This window comes from Mesocricetus auratus, unplaced genomic scaffold, assembly GCF_017639785.1.
Source record: "Mesocricetus auratus isolate SY011 unplaced genomic scaffold, BCM_Maur_2.0 Super-Scaffold_100676, whole genome shotgun sequence".
In the NCBI taxonomy this organism is placed as follows: Eukaryota; Metazoa; Chordata; class Mammalia; order Rodentia; family Cricetidae; genus Mesocricetus; species Mesocricetus auratus.
In genome coordinates this window covers 115,100,706-115,110,372 of record NW_024429266.1, presented here as the reverse complement: position 1 = coordinate 115,110,372, position 9,667 = coordinate 115,100,706, and the positions used below count along the sequence as shown (strand labels likewise).

General features: G+C 44.5%; 1 long non-coding RNA gene across 1 annotated transcript; it reads right to left on the bottom strand.

Annotated features, from left to right (window-relative positions):
• Window positions 1-2,649: 2,649 nt before the first annotated feature.
• On the bottom strand, window positions 2,650-9,193 carry LOC110339257. The gene is made up of 3 exons (XR_002381376.2): window positions 9,108-9,193; window positions 8,552-8,663; window positions 2,650-2,892 (listed from the first exon to the last, which is right to left on the bottom strand). It is a non-coding gene; the product is annotated as an uncharacterized LOC110339257 (long non-coding RNA).
• Window positions 9,194-9,667: the final 474 nt, after the last annotated feature.

Sequence of the window (9,667 nt, the reverse complement as noted above, 5' to 3'; positions counted from 1 at the left end):
GATCATTGTGCTGACTCATCTCACATTTTTGTAAAAAAGTCTCAGCCATGATCGGCATAGACCAAAGTCTGAAGCCTGTGTGTGGCCCACCTTCGATCACATCAAGAGGCACAGTTTGTCTACTTGTTTCCTCGAGTCTGACTTATCAACCAAAGCCATCGAGGTCCGCCTGGCACCTCACTGGGCCGGCTGCTTTAGCCACTAACTGATGAACTGACAGGACAACTTTCACTTCATTTGAAAACTCAGCTATACTCCAAGATTCTGTGTGTATACAGGAAATCACAGCCTACCCGAATTAGCGCAGGTGGAAAGGACTCTGTTGTAAGGATACAGCGTGTGGCTCTGGAGTGTTGACAGGAAACAAATGTATGTAGCCATACAGGAACCAGACCTGGATCTGAAGCACCAGAGCCCAGGGCTCCTCTCAGCATGCATGACTTGGTTTGCCACACACGCCTTCTCTAATTCTCTCTCTCTCTCTCTCTCTCTCTCTCTCTCTCTCTCTCTCTCTCTCTCTCTCTCTCTCTCTCTCTCTCTCTCTCTCTCTCTCCTGAGCAGCTCCCTCCACTTCCGACACATTCAACCTTGCACACACTTTTTTGGTTCTGCCCAGCCTCGTCTTGCTCGGTTTCTCAATGTACAGATTCCAATGTCCCCTAGGAGGGAGTTGAGTCAGCTTAGCCCTCACAGCAAGGTCAACTATTCGATCTAATTTAATGAGTTTGGTTGTAAGTAAGGAGATATGAGCCGGGTTGCATAGTTTTTGTTCTGTTTTTTTTTTTTGTGGTGTTTGAAAGGGATGTTTTTTGAGATTTATTTTTTTATTTTATCTGTTTGGGTGTTTGCCTGCATGTATATTTATATGCACCATTTGTGCAGTACCTGCAGAGATCAGAAGAGAGAGCTGGATCCATCCCTGGAACTGGAGTTACTGGCGGTCGTTAGCCACCATGTGATGCCGGGAATCAAACCCAGGTCCTCTGGAAGAGTCGTCAGTGCTCTTAACTGCTGACTCATCTCTCCAGCTCCAAGGTCATGTAGTTTAAACAAGACTGTATAGACCCACCCTTGAGTAAGGTCAAGCACATACTAAAAACATGTTTTCTACAAGAAACAAAGATAATATATGAATTTAGAATTCCCTATCTGGCTATAGGTGTGTGGAAATGGTTATTCAACAGAACAGTCATGGATATGTATCGTGTTACTTTTGGTATTGTCAGAGTCAAGCCCACCATGTAAAAAAACCACACCAACCCAAAACTGCAGGACCTCCTCCTTCCTTGGGTGGGAGAGGAATAAACACAGGACAAGAAACATGCCCGGCCTCCACAGTGGGCCTTTACTGGCCTTGAACCCTCTGCGATGCCATGCTGAACAGGGCTATTTCCTGTTTCCTATTGCTCACGTGAACCCATCCTCCCATCCTCCCCTCTCCCCGTGTTTCCCTCCACGCAATGTTGACGCTCCATCTTCTCTCTGGGCCACCGTTATAATTAAATAAAGCGAACACCTGGAGGCTTCCAAAGAATAACCAGGGAGAAATGAATGGCCTCTGGAAAGGGTGTTTTATCAAGCAGAGAGCTAAGTGGACATTGAATGTCACTCACTAAAGAGGAAAGAGGAAACATGCAGGGTCTGTCCTTGCTTCATAAAGCTTTCCCTTGACTATCTGGGTGAAAAAATCTGTTCCTCCAAGGAAGCATTTATTGTCTCTATCACACCAGCTATGAGAACTTGTGGGTCCTGACAATAGATACAGTGGACTAGAATTAAGCCCTGTCACTCAGGGGGTCCTAGGGGAGCCAGGGGAGCTATATGGCATCATAAGCACAGAACCTGAAATAACAGAGTTCTAGGCTGTTAGTCTAATCACCAGAAATATTCTAGAAATAGATGAACAGCAAAATAAAGGCACAGTTCACCACCACCATCCCTGTAATTCCATGTACACATGGCGCTCGAGGACCTTTAAAGTCAGCCTTGGGCAACAGGTTCTCACTTCACACAGACCCACATGGAATGAAATGGATGTTGCCTCCACCATCCTGAGATGAATATGTTGCTCAGCTTCTGAAAAGCTGATCACTCTCCACAGCTTGATTTATTATGTGTCTTCAATGTATACTTGGTCAAAGCCATATTTCCAGGTTTGTTTGGGTAGTGTCAGACTTGATACTGATCTGCCATTCCAGGACATCTTCTGAGTAAGAACACCTATCATGGGGGTAGAGAGACGGCTCAGAGGTTAGGAGCACTGGCTGTCCTCCAGAGGGTCCAGGTTCAATTCCCAGCACTCACAGGACAGCTCACAACTGTCCATAACTCCAGTTCCAGGGCTTCTGACACCCTCATACAGGCAAGTACATAGGCACACCAATACACATAAAATAAAAATAAATAAATCATTTCAAATAAAAAGAATGCCCATCATGTATTAAAAAAGAGTCAGACAACTACTTTCTATGCTGACACAGGGAAAAGAAAGCCCACACTCACTTCATTTGAGGGCTTTCTGCTTACTAATCATCTCCAATCAAAGCTGAAGATTATTGCTACAGTTTGAACTTGGGATGTGCCCCACAAGCATTTGAACACTTGGTGCCCAGATGGTGACACTGCTTTGAGAGGTTGTAAATCCTTTGGGACTGGAGACGGGGCCTGGAAGAAGTGGGTGTCTGAGCAGGGCCGGCTTGCATGGGTGGGGAGGCCCTTATGGGTTTCAGTCCAGTTCTGGCTCCAGCTTTCTGCTTCTGGTTGGCGTCATGGAACAAGCAGCTGCTGATGCCACGGCAGCCTTGGAGCCACTGGCTACCACGCCTTCCTCCCTGCGACTGTGACCCAAAACAAGTCCCTCCTCCCTTGAGTTGCATCTGTCAGGTATTCAGCCTGAAACAGAAAAGTAACTAATAGGAGTAGCCAAGATGAAGACAAATGCTTTTCACCCTTTATCTAAATTATCCTTGGGTGTCTTTACTCCTTCTTTTATCCAATATGTAAGATACCCAAAGCTTTACTAGGCATCTTGGAATACAAACATTTCATGGTCTAGTGAAATAGGCAGATGTGCAAATAGTTGATGCGATGGAATAAACTCTGAGAACAAGCTGTGTATTGAAGGGAAACACCTTGGTCCTCACTTGGGGCTTCAGGAGGTTGTCTGTCATGGAAGGAGCCTTTCCAGCACAGGGTCATTTACATAAGTCACATTCGTCTGTGCAACAAGTTACTCCAAATCACACGTAAAATCAATACACTCTTCCCTCGAAGTCTCTGTGGGTCAGGCTCTGTTGAGCAGGCTCATGGAAGCTCAGCCAGCTTTCTCCAGAACAAAGATACAGGACAGAGCAAGCCGGGGGAGAGAACACCAACATTTTCCATGTGGTAGATACTATTCTATCACTTCCTGCTTGGTCTACTCATTAAAACTTGCTAGGAGCTGGGCCTGACATCGCAAGCCTATAATCTCAGGTGCCCTGGATGATGAAGCAGGAGGGCCACAAGTTCAAGGCCTGCCTGTGTTTCCCAGAGACTTAAAGCCACCCAGGGCTACTTGGTGAGACCCTATCTCAAAAAAAAAAAACAAAAAATAAAATAAAATCACAGGTTATGGTGTAGCTCAATGGCAGAGTGCTTGCCTAGCATGCACAAAACTCTGGGTCCAATCTCCATTGCGAAAACAAACACACAAAAATGTTACTAGGAACTACCTACACTTGATAGGATGGCAATAGCAGGGCTGGGGGAGAGGTCAGTCCACAAGTGCTTGTCACACAAACATGAGGACCTGAGTTCAGAGCCTCAGCACCCATGTAAAAGCCAGGCACATTGTCTATAATCCCAGTGCTGGGGAAGTGAAGCAGGTGGATCCCAGCCAGCCTAGGCAAGCTGGTGGGTTCCAGGTTTGGTGACAGACCTTGTCTCAAAACATAAGGTTGAGAATAATTGAGGAAAACACCAGCATCAACCTCTGGCTTCTACAGCATTTTAGCTACTTTTTTATTGCTGTGATAAGGCATCATGACCAAGGCAATTGGACTCACAGGTCCAGAGGGTTTGAGTCCATGGCCACCGTGGCAGGAAGCATGGCAGCTGCTGGAACACTAGCTGAGAGCTCACAACTTGAGACACAACCATGAGACAGAGAGAGAGGACGGGGAGGGAGGGAGAGGGAGAGAGAGAGAGAAAAAAAAAGAGAGATAACTGAGAATGGCTTGGGCTTTTGAAACCTCAAATATTTGAGCCTACAGGGGTCATCTCATTCAAACTACTACACACAGGCAATATATATAAATATATATATATCACACACATGTGTGCATTCACGCACATTCACTAACATATGGCTAAGGAGGTTGGCAAATAGATCCCATATTTTAAAGGCACCACAAGTTTTACAGAATGGCAGGGAAAGCAAAGCAGAAAGGACAGCATGGAGAGCATGGAAAACAAGAAGTTCTGAGAACAATATACACTTTTTCACTGCTGCTTTTCAAATGTGTTTCAACCTTTTATGTAGATAAATCTTACGAGGAATCCCTGTGTACAAAACAACTGAGAACAGTTTCACCACTTGAGCTCAGGATGACCCTGAATGAAGATGGGAGAGAGGACTAGACACACACACACACACACACACACACACACACACACACACACACACACACACACACACACACACACACGCCCCCAGGCAGCTTTCCTAAAAGCTCCCTGAAAAGCCTAGAACTTCACAGGGTGTCTGAAAGCCACTGCTGTGTGCAAAAGCCCTTAGTGCTTACCTGTAGGTGCAAGGCATGGGCTTGGTTAATCTTTGTCCTACAGGCTAACAAGTAGGCTCTTTTTCTATCACTAATTTGTAGGGGAGAAGATACCCCCCCACACACAAAAAAAGCCCCATTAAGCGACTAGTGCCTTGGGAGTGATGCTATTGCTCAGTGGTTAGAGCACTTACTGTTCTTGCTAAGGACCAAGGTTCCCTTCCCAGCACCCACATGGTGGCCCACAACTATGCAAAACTCCTGTTCCAGGGGAGATGGATGCTCTTCTGGCCTTTGTAGGTACTGCACACACATGGTGCACACACATATATGCAGGCAACACTCATACACCTAAAAATAAATAAATCTTTTTTAAAATGAGATCCCCATTCACCCTTCTCTACCCTTTCCTAAGATAGAGGGTATTCAGTCAGGGGTTAGAGGGATGGCTCAGAGGTTAAAAGTATTGAGTGTTCTTCTGGAGGCCCTGAGTTCAATTCCCAGAAACCTCATGGTGGCTCACAACCATCTATAATGAGGTCTGATGCAATCTTTAGAATCCATTCTTCAATGATTTAAAAATTAGGCATGTAACAGTCATGTGTACATAAATATAGATATATGCTACATATAATATTTCTAGAAGGATGTAAATGGCATGCACATACTTAAGCACTTGATAAAGGGAAAGTTAACCCTGTTTTTATGGCTCTGTGGTAGAGCCCCTGCCCAATATGTGCAAGAGCCCTTCACAGCCTCCCCACCGTGCCAAAATGAGGGGAGCAAACAGCGGAATACATATTCTACGCAAAGGAAATTTTAAGTTGTTATTGAACTTATTAACTCACCAAAACCAGGTGAAGGCAATGTGATGCTGGCATATTTTTAGGTAACCAGGTTTGGCTTCTGCCATTCACTTTCTTTACCGTCTTTCAGGCTGGAGAGATGATTCAGCAGGCAAAAGCACTTGCTTTGTCAAACTGGTGACCTGAGTTGGTCCCCGGAACCCATATAAAGGTGAAGAGAGAGAACCAACCACAAAATTGTCCTCTGGCCTCTACATGCATGATGTTTCATGTATATGCACACATGTGTACATACACACACTCATTCACACACACTCGAATTCACACACACACACCACACACACCACACACAATTTTTAAAGAGCAAAAGGCTAGGGAGGTGACCCAGCAGTTAAGAGCACTGGCTGCTCTTTCAGAGGACCAAGGTGTGGCTTCCAGCATCCCAGGGCATCCCAGAACCATCTATAACTACAGTTTCAGAGGGATCTAATGCCCTCTTCTGGCCCCTTCTATGTCTTCAGTAGCCGGGCAGGTACTCTCATCCTGTGGAAGTTTCAACTACATCACTTACTTCCAATAGCCTCTTTTCCCCTCCTTGCTTCTGGAGAGAACCAGATTCAGCAGAAGGTGAATGTCTGGGTTATGATTTACATTTATTACAGAACAAGTGTTGCTCCCCATTTTGGAATTTACTCCATAAGTCAAATCTTTAAAGACTTTTCTTTTGACATTAAAAAATATGCACTTCAGCATTAAGTTTGTCAACGTTGACTTTGAAAGAACTGGCAGGTTTGACCCTCATATTGGCTTTCATATGAACAGTGCTCTTTTATACAAATGAACATGTATCTGGAGAATATTGCTATTAACCGTCTCTGACAATATGTTTACTTATAAAGACAAGCCATAAAGAAAGACCCAATTTATTCAATTTTAACTAATAACCAATTTTCCATCCTGGTTAAATGTATGTCTACCCAAACAAAAGAAAGAGAAATTGAAGATCAGAAATGCTTTGTGATTGATCAATATAATTTGAACCTAAAAAATATATTATTGATCACAAAGTGAGTGCATATCTGATTCTTCACTTCTGCTGATGCTTTTATAAAAACACTAGTAATGTTGGCATGTCATGACAGTGCTATTATGTCATATTTAGTAGTTTTCAACAACCCTTTAGATAGTTGACATGCTTGCTTCCCTATTGCCAGGAAAACCACAGCAGCTGTCTCAAGGAATAATGATTTCTCTTCCAGTCCTGTAAAATACCAATAGCAGCATTGATTTCACAGGTTATGTTAAGTTCAGATTCAGCCTGCCTTGATTCAAGCACTCCTTCTCACACTGTTTTCTTTACTTAACTAAAGAAATTATCCAAATTCCATGCTTATACCTTGTTTCTGAAAATGACAAACTTTCTAAGTAACATAAAATTCTCAGTGAAAGTTGTGGTGAGACATGACGAGCTATGTGCTTGATACGGAGTGGGATGGGGAAGTTCCACCCTCGGCTGGCAGGATAGCCTGTCACCCATGGCTGTCCTTATTACTGGCTCATTTAGGCCTGAGGTTTATAGCAATAGTTCAGACTCCAGGATCTACATTTATCAGCCAATATCTTGGCAAGTTCCTTCTTTTCTATAGGCTTCTATAAACACCTATAATCCCAACACTTGGGAGGTGGAGGCAGGAGGATCAGGAGTTCAAAGTCATCCTTGACTATAGCAAGGTCAAGGCCAACCTGGACTACATGTACATCTCAAGGCATGTGTGTTGGGAGGGAATGAATGAGAGGCCAATCCAGGCCAACCTGGGCTACATAGTAGAATCTTGACTCCAAAAACTAACTAAATAAAAACAACAGCAAAAGAAAGATACACAGAAAAGCATGATCACCTATACCTTGGAATGATTACTGGAGTCTCAGAACAGTAATGATACACTTCTTACTATGGACATGTGAGTGCTTAAACATTTTATTGCAAAGTTTCACAACTCACATATGTCATAACATAGCATTCAAAACTGTTCACTAAAGAAAAGGCTAGGAAGCCCCTCCCTTGGGTAAAATTGAATCCCATTTATCTCTAGTGGCCCTTCCCAACCAGGCATCTCATGCCACCTGCTAGGACTGTATCCCACAGGTACTTCTCTTCCGCAATGTACAGTAGTCAGGCCAAGTAGTGCTCTGCCTCTACAGCCACTTTTGTGTGCTTTTCTAAATATAAGGGTGCTATGTCTTATCAAAATGGTATGGCCTCTCCTCTGGAGCCTTCCCTGCCTGCCAGCTGGAGAGCAGAAGGAGGGCTTGTGTTCCCTGCTGTTATTCACTCTGGTGCCTGAGACCAGGGACACACCCTGATTCCTCCAGGCAGCTTCTCCTCTGCTTTACCTTCCAGGGTCCTTCATGTCCTGCCTTGGTGTCCCCAAAAACCACCCACAAGTTCTTCCACAGCTCAGAGAGCCCTCCACCTGAAACTGAGAACACATGAGGGGCTGGTACCTCAGGGATTAGGACCCAGTGATGAAGACTACAGGACTGGTAGTAAGACATTGCCTAGTTGGGCTTTAAATATGTGAATATTGTTTATTACACACCAGCATGGGCCCAGAGAGAAAGGAAGCCCAGCTCACACATGCTCTAGGAGCACACCCCAACACAGGCCAGACCCCCACTCCCACGAAGCCACCCACAGCTTTTCTTTGCTTATTTATTTGTTTGTTTGTTTGTTTCTAAGACCTGGGGTGGGGGAGGAAAGATAGAAAGAGGGGGAAGTGATTTTTCTTCTTAATAGGTTTGCTCTTCTTCCTCTAGGTGGGATCAATGCAAGTGGGATTGAACTTACTCCCTCAGATCCCTTCTTTCCAAGCTGCTTCCTCCCATCATAAATAATTCAAGCAAAATAAAATAATCATGTGCTGGTAATTACCACTGTCCCCTCCCCCAAAACATGCAGTTCCTGAAATGCTATAGATTTACCCAGGAGGCATAGGGAGCCATCCCCTCCCCCAACACCCTGTGGCAATGGCAAGAAGCCAGTTGAGGCTGGACGGTGTGTAGGCAAAGGGGGACAGCTGTTCTGTGGTCATTCCTGGAAAAGAAAAAAGTGATGAAATGAGTTCCTGTGCTGCCATGGAAATGACTGGCACTCTGCTCTGGAGTCCAAAAGCAGCACACTCTGAGAGGGCTTTCTTTACAGGCTCCGTGAGAAAAGTCACCCTTGCTGCTAGCTCTGCTTTTCATATTCCCAGCTCTGTGTGCAAGGGTAAAGCTCTCATGCCAGTCTAAAGCAAGACAATGCACCTTTTCTCCATCCCCATCTGTTTGTAAATTTCTCTAATTGTTTTCTACATACCTTGCTATGCCAGTCTAAAGCAAGACAATGCACCTTTTCTCCATCCCCATCTGTTTGTAAATTTCTCTAATTGTTTTCTACATACCTTGCTATGCCAGTCTAAAGCAAGACAATGCACCTTTTCTCCTTCCTCATCTGTTTGTATAATTTCCCTAATCGTTTTATTTTTTATCTACATACCTTGCTTCATCCGCAGGAGCCAGGCTTTGAGACAACAGCTAAGTCCTGTGCAATACAGAAGATGGCACAACACAAAAATGGACCTTCTCAGTTTTAGAGGAGAAAGGGGCAACATCACACACACACACACACACACACACACTTTTTGTTTAGAAGGAGGAGGGGAGCTATCCTAACAAAAACATGTATGAGCGTATGAAAAGGAAGAGACTGAACTTACAAGCATGAAGACAAAGCTGACTCCTCCTCCTCCTCAATCTCACTCACACCTCTGAGGCCAGGGGAGGAGGCCATGAAAAGCACAGATGTGGCCAGCTGCCCCAGCAATCTTAACTCAAGGTCAGCGGTCACCCAGGCAAGAGGCTCTGAATCTGACTATAGCCACCAGCGATGTTTGGCTATTTATACCTAATTAATTTAAATAAGTAAACCCTAATTTAAATAAAATAAATTCCTCAGTCACACTGGTCCACATTTCAGGTTCTCGAAGGCCACATATGGCTAATGGCTGCCACACAATACTGTGCAGATGTGGGACATCTCCATCACCTTAGAAAGTC